Genomic DNA, 8109 nt, shown 5'->3' with positions numbered 1-8109 from the left:
CCATGGACTTAATCCAGCCTCTGTAACGAATATACTCCCCCACTATCTTCTCTTCCTCAACACTAGCCTTCCCTCTGACCCATTGCTCCTGCCATATGGAGCAGCCTTCCTGTTTCTTGCACCGCCCATTTTTCAAATACCTACTGAAAACCTATATTTTCAACCTTGCCTTAGAATAGTCTGGCACAGCCTAAGGAAAACAAGCTCTGGCTGTTACCCAAAGAGGGTTCAATAATTATTTCTTTAATCCTCCCAAAGTAGAAAGGTTGGCCCCTAAAAACAAACAGAAGGAAGACCCCACGCATATAGTCACACATTGCTTATTTTTAATTCAGCAGGTCAGAAGAATTAAATCAAATCTTAACAAATTATCACTAACCTTCAGCAAATATCACTATATAAAAGTACATAAAGAAATAGCCACACAAAGGCACATTGGTTTATTTTTCTTCAGGCCTCACAAATTCCTGGCTCTCAATAAGCAAGGTAGCAATAGTGTCTTGAAATTGTTGTGACATGTTGAGGGAAACATGTCCTCACCCTGAGAAATAAAATTAAATGGTAGTCAATAATAGGCTGGCTGGTAGGATTCACTTAGTGCCAGTTCATGAAGCCCTGTAGCACTGAAATGCTACTCAAGCTCTGCTTTAAATTCATTGACCCCTGCCAGCGAGCTTTGTGTGTTGGTTAATGTTCTGCATGCATTTGTAATGCACCCATCACCCTTGTATCTGGGCACACTTTGTATTTTAGTTCCTGTGGAAAGCATTTCCCTTAAATTAGGAGCACATGCTCCGAGACAGCCCCCTGCCAGCAGCATGAAAGCCTTTGAAGGCCTAAAGATGCAGGGACTCCAGAAATACTTTGGTCTTCAAAAAAATATTTGTTGAAGAAATGCGGAAGCGAGGCTGCTCCAGAAGAATGCAGGGAAGCCACCTTTTTGCAATGTTCATCAGCTGGGCCTACAGTCTTGCTGAGGCCTTGGGCAAGGCAGGGCAGGCCCTGCTCCATGTTCCTTGGAAGGAGCAGGGCCTTGGACAAAGGGGGCAGGGCTGGCTCCTCAGCACTGCGCGGACCACAGCATGGCCCCTCCCCCAGCACTGCGCAGACCACAGCATGGCCCCTCCCCCAGCCCTCAGCACTGCGCGGACCACAGCATGGCCCCTCCCCCAGCCCTCAGCACTACCAGGAGCGTGCCGCATGGTGCTGTGGCCGTGAGGGTAACATGGAGATGTCCTACTCATTATCAAGTGACCACCAAGAAACAGCAGCTGTGGCAGTGATTTAAAGGACACAATGCTCCATCCGCCACCACTGCTGTAGTAGCAGCAGTGGCAGCTGAGAGCACTGGACCTTTTGTATCATCAGTCCCCAGAGCAGTTGCCCTTCTCCCTGCCCCCCACACACGTACATACACACTCCCCTTGTGGCAGTCCTGGTGTTTGTACACAAATCTCATTTCTTCTGCAACTTTTTCTGGTTCACTTTCCTGCTTCACCAAAAGAGACCTACCAGGGACTGTGGTGTCCTCACCGGCGGCTGCAGCCAAGAGTAATCTGGCTGCACACGTCTTCTACAAAGTCCCATCTCTTTGTGAGCTTTGCCAGTATTGCTTCTTGCTTTGCTCTCTCTGAATTCTCATCGCTGGTATTTCTATGTACCCGAGGAGAGCAACTGCCCAGCTTGGTTGGCTGCAAATACCTCTTTCTTACAGGAAATATCTTCTTCGTTAGTAGTAGTACTTAGAGCTACCAGTACCAACCACGATCACGGCCTCCTCGGGTTAGATGCTGGGCCAACCAGCTGTGTGTTTATTTTTGGACCCATGTTAAGACACCTGTCATAAGTAGTCCCTGTTACCATCCTAGTGAAGAAGACACAACTGTAGTTAGTTGGTGCAGGTAAATCACAGCTGACCAGCTAACAGGTTAAAATTACAACTGCCTTTGCCTTTGCTAGGATAAAAACATCGGTTAAGAATGCCCCTTCTTCCTCATGAAGACACAGTTGACAATCCTTGACCTCTAAAGATATGTCTACATTGCATCTGGGAATGGGTAGCCCGACGCATTAAACACCACGTAAATGCAGTCTGTCCATCAGAGTTCAGCCTATAGTTGTGGGCATACTCTTTGCAGTCCCAGGGCCTGATCCTCCGTGGCCCTGCAATTTGTGTAGTCATGCACACCAACTCAAAGTGGCTGTAAAATGCAACAAAATCTAAATGGTAGCATTTTAGATCTGCCCCACCATTTCTTTCCGTAGGTGTAAATGACTATGTGAAGTGCAGGGCCCTTGTGCCATTGGTTAAGCACCTCCAGAACAACTCTGCCTTTCCTCTATGCAGCCCTCACCCATCTTCCTCCTCCTGTCCCATCTGTCTATATGGCATTCCTCTACTGCAAATAGCAACCACATCCCTAGTCATTCCTTAGGCCCATTGAAAGAGCCAATAAAAAATGTCTGCTGACTGGCCCCTCTGCAGAACCCACATGCTCATCTTGTTTCCCTGCACACCTACTGCTCTGAAAGCTCTACAAGCTCAGGCCAGGCCTACACGAGAAGGTAAAATCAATTTTAGACACACAAATTCAGTTACAAGAATCAGTTTTTACCACTGTCCACACAAAGGGAGGTTGGTGGTAGAAATTCTCCCGTTGACTTCCCTTAGTCCTCACAACTGCCAGGAGCACCTCGGTCATGGCAGCACCATGACAGTTCCATGTAGCCCATCCCCACTGGGCACTCTGAATCAAACCCCAAAGATCGACCTTGATCTTCTCATAAGTGTAAATGGACCCTCAGGCCAGGTTCATATATGAATCTATGGACATAATCAGCAACTAGCTTTTCAAGCAACACCCTAAATCCATATTCACCACACTAAACGCTGGAGAGGGATAGAAATCCGGATGTGTACTAGGATTCAAATTTTACAGTTCAGGCCTGTCTGTTGCTGTTGCTGTATTTAACATATGATAACAGTGGATGTTCTGTTGGTTTTGTACTACATTGGTCATCTAAGCAGGAATGTCATCTGAGTTCTAAGGAGCAGGAAGGAAACTTGAATTAGAGGTTTAAGTGTGATGGGGAGTTTGCTGAGCTGAACAAGGAGAGTAAATTGTAGTGCTACACTTATATTACAAGATCTAATTCTTCCATAATAATCAAGCTCCTTTAAGACAACCTAGTGTGCTTTATCATAATGATTTATTTAAACTGGGATATAGTTATTGCTGTATAAAATCTCTCATGCTGTCTTTTAATTGTTCCACATATGCAGCCTTTGATGTGAACTGTTATAATTCCCCTTCAATAATATAGGAGATATTATTCTTCATAACACAGGCCAATTCTGCCTTGATCTGATTACCTTAACACAAACACTTAAGTGATTTCTTCTAATAATTCCGTTACTGTGTTCATTCACCAATTTAGAATTTGGTAAAATGATGTGAAATTATATTTAAATATATAAGCTATGCCTCAATGGTAAAGTGGTAGTTTGGGTACAATTTTACATTCCCCAGGGTAGAGTGACATTACTGTCTGGTATATCAAATGAAAGAGAGCATTTGGCTTCTTTTGTTAAGAATTCTGGAGAGATCGCTTTTATAGCACTATTGATGGCTTGTACAAATGAGACCCATAAAGTCCAGAAGGGAACTCCACCCACCCACAATTGCAGCTGGACGGCCCAACATATAAGGATCATTAGTGAAAGAGAGGAATCACAGAGAAAGACTTTTTCCCTCCTAAGTCTCTTATTCCTGGAGCAGCTAAGCACTGTCACTCATCACTGCTTCAGAATCATAGAGGAAGGAGGGGTTTAATGGGCTCCTGAAAACTCTTGAGCTAGCTGTTTTCATGCTTCAAAGTTTATATTTAACCTTCATTAAATTTTCAAGTAAGTGAATATTTTAGTTTACTTAGTTGGGTTCAGGTTGCAGTACAAACCAACACTCATTTCAGCTTTAATCTTTGCACTTGTGAAAAACATTTACTGAGTTTAGGCCCAATTAAGTCTGTTCATCTGTTTCTTAAAGCCAACAGGTTAAAAACCACAAAAAATGCTACTTAGTGATTTTAAATAAAGCTAAGGCAATGTGATTGAGTAAGTATTTCAAAACACCTGACATCTAATAGACAAAATTCTTAGTTTAAATAAAAAAGCAGTAAAGTACCACTTTAAAGACTAACAAAATAATTTATTAGGTGATGAGCTTTCCTGGGACAGACCCACTTCTTCGGACCATAGCCATACCAGAACAGACTCAATATTTAAGGCACAGAGAACCAAAAATAGTAATCAAGGTTGACAAATCAGAAAAAAAATTATCAAGGTGAGCAAATCAGAGAGTAGAGGGGCCGAGGGGGAGGAAGAGTCAAGAATTAGATTAAGCCAAGTATGCAAAAGAGCCCCTATAATGACCCAGAAAGTTCGCATCCCGGTTCAAACCACGTGTTAATGTGTTGAATTTGAATATAAATATAAATTCAGCACATTAACATGTGGTTTGAACCGTGATGCAAATTTTCTGGGTCATTATAGGGGCTTTTTTGCATACTTGGCTTAATCTAATTCTTGACTCTTCCTCCCCCTCGGCCCCTCTACTCTCTGATTTGCTCACCTTGATAATTTTTTTTCTGATTTGTCAACCTTGATTACTATTTTTGGTTCTCTGTGCCTTAAATATTGAGTCTGTTCTGGTATGGCTATGGTCTGAAGAAGTGGGTCTGTCCCACAAAAGCTCACCTAATAAATTATTTTGTTAGTCTTGAAAGTGCTAATTTAGTACTTTTTTGTTTTGATAGTATATAGACTAGCACGGCTTTCTCTTGGTTAAAATAATATATGAAAATGAACTGGGGTAAAAATTGAATCTTTTTGGACGTAGAAAAAAACTGTATTACTGGATACCAGAAAAAATGTCACACAAACTCCCTTTATCTGCCAAATTTCTAAATATTAAATGAGAAAACATACAGCACGGGATGAGAAAAATATCTAAGGCCCCCAACCCTGCAACTAAATCCACGAGGATGGAGACCCTCTGAAGTCAATGGGACTCCAGGCAGCAGGGCCAGGGCAGAGCTCATTGTAAGATTAGGAATTAACCCTTGCCAAACCACAAAAGTTTGAGGGAGACTTACTGACAGCATTTATTTTCCATCTTTCATGAAAAAGTTGTTCTAGCAGAGATCTTCATATAAGCTATACAGTACCCACCTAACTCTGTGTGTGTGTGTCTGTGTGATGGAGAGATACACACAGTATTTGTGAGTGTGGTTTGACAGTTAGAGGGCTATGAAAGACTCCCATTTTTATTAACATTACTAACACATTTAAAAAACAGTTTAGTCTGATGAGGTTTTGGGGCAAACTGTCAGAGACATTGTGCTAGACCAGTGTTTCTCAAACTCATTTGGCCACAGAACACTTTTGGGCTTGGAATATACTGACAGAACACATATACTGATGCTGGTTGGGATGGGGTGGCAGGGGTTTCATACCAAAAAATTACCTCACATATATTCAAAAGTTGGTTTAAAAGAGCTACGTTTTTAAGATGTCTTATTTTATAAAGAACAAAAAAATAACAAGAGAAAATTATCTGAATGTACCACTCATGTGCTTCTGATAGGAGGATGGTTAGCAACTCTATAATTAAGTATTAAAATTAAAAATTAAATACACACCCAAGCCAAAACATCAATCAGCCAAAAAGGATGATTAGTGGCATTCTTTTGCACAAAAATAGAAAGGACACCATTGTTCAGAGAAGGACTGTCCTTCCTTACGTCTCAAAAACACATTTTTATGAAAAAGAAATGTAAAACAAATTAGGTATGGAAAAATATTTTTAAATTTTGTGTTTTTATAATTTTTTTTTCTTTTTTTACAAAAAACTACTGGAACATAAAAATAAATGACATTTGATTTTTTTTTTTTAAAAATAGGAGGTGTTTTTGCATCTTTTGATTACAAATCCACTCGCTATTAAGAACAATGCTGGAGAGTTGGATCCTCATATCAGGTGCAGCATCATGTGATTTCTCTGAATGCAACTTGTGCCAAAGTAATTCGAATCAGCTCGGATTGTTTTGACACAAGCTGCATAATAACTATACTGTTCTGAATGTGTTACAAATATTAATATACCTACAACCTAAATACTGTTAAAATAATTTATTTTATACACACATAATTTTATATTTGATATTTTAGAAGGAAAAATATCACTAGGGTCAAAATTTTTTCACGGAACACCTCTTCTTCTCGCACGGAAGACCAGTGTTCCATGGAACAAAGTTTGGGAAATTCTGTGCTAGACAGCTTACAAACCAGTCACGAAAAGATTATCTTTGTCCCCAGGTTATAGTCTGGAGCTCGAAACCTGCAGCTGACAGCTGTCCGTTCACGTGTTGTCAGAGTCCTACTGGGGCTCTGTACTAATGCAGCAGTTCATCCGCACGCTCACATTTGGAGCCTAAGGATGCCAGAAAACATCTGAAAACCAACCAGACCACTTAACATGGAAGCAATATGTTAAAGTTGTGGTGGTGGTGGTGGTAGTTGTGGTTGTGGTGGGGGCTGTTGAGTACAACCCAGGTCTGTCCCCAGACGTGCACGTACTTAGTTCTGATTATTACTGTGCTATTCTGGAAACAGCGCTGTGGTCACCCTTTTGAGTAAAGCACTGGTGAAGATTATCAGGTGCATTTTTATCAGCACACACAATTTCTCTATGGCCTATGTGAGACGGGGTGCCAGACTCATCTCTTCTGGCAGGGTTAAAAACTAACTCAGAAAAAGAAAAATGGCTAGACAGTAGGACTATCAAAAATGCATTTAATAAACGTAAATAAATGTATGTCCTCATTGTAACCATTATTCCGTCCATCACTTGTTTCTTTCTCTCCTTGTTTTATGGCTACAATTAGGCTCTGATCCTGCAAACATTCACATACTGTGCTCTGAGAACTTGGGGAGTCCCAGACTCTGAGTGGCTTCTTTGGAGCTACCTCCAGGTTTGAACATCCTCTTGTAAGTGCTGGGCAGATCAGGGAGGAAATGAAGCAATGGAGATTATAACCTCATTCCCCAGTGGTGTTTAGTTTGCATGTTGCATCATTTTGAGCACTCGTGTGTGGAGGTAAGGAGTAACAGAAACACAATAAATTTCTCAAGTGTGCACAAGGCCTGAAGGAAGATAACCAATAAGTCGCAATCTGTACTGCTTCCCTGGCATGAAATCCAGGCCCAGTTGAAGTCAGTGAGGCCAGGATTTCACCTCTCTTCTCAGGGATTGCTCAGTACTGCAGGTAGTCATTTGCCTCTCACAGAAACAGACTTCCTCCAAAAGTACCTTTTCAAACTGAGAATTCATTCCCACCTAGATGCTGTCTATTTCATCTCTGCTCTACCACAGTCTGAAATGTGCACACACGGTTGTGGTTCTTTTCCTGATCAGCATGAGAGTTGTAACCCTTTCTCCCACAACACCCTCCATAGCTACGAAGAGACATGATTGTGATATGAGAAATTAGGACACATTTCGAAACATTGTACAGGGTGAAACTTTCTTGTATGGTACTCTCTCATCCAGCAATATCCCTCATTCAGCAGGACAATGGATGTTGCTGCACCAGAGAACACCTGGAACAGAGAGCTCCAGGTGTACCTGGCACAGCCAAACCCTGCTGGCAGACCACTCTGGAGAGTCAGGGCAGGGAGCCCCATTATGGGGAGCCTGGCTGGGATTGGGGCGCCATATTGTGTTACCGCAGGGACGCCTGCCTGCCTAGGAGAGGCTGGCACCCCTGTGGGGGAGCCCAGCAGAAATGGTCTCCACCTCCAGGCAGCCAGCCTGAATTCTCCTCACCCTGAAAAAGGTCCCATTCAGGACCACTCAGGCCCTGAGGGTGCTGGACGAGGGAGATACAACCTGTATTTCCCAGTGTTATGGCTCTGCTATCTTTAGCTGCTCCGGGCTGTAAGACTGAACAAAATTCTAAACCATACATTCAAAAAAAACAAAACAATGACCACTTGATAATCTTGTGCACTACTTGGACCTCCTAGAATTACAATTATATTGAAAGAAA

Source organism: Carettochelys insculpta, chromosome 10 (assembly GCF_033958435.1).
Source record: "Carettochelys insculpta isolate YL-2023 chromosome 10, ASM3395843v1, whole genome shotgun sequence".
In the NCBI taxonomy this organism is placed as follows: domain Eukaryota; kingdom Metazoa; phylum Chordata; order Testudines; family Carettochelyidae; genus Carettochelys; species Carettochelys insculpta.
Note: the sequence above shows the minus strand (reverse complement) of the source record.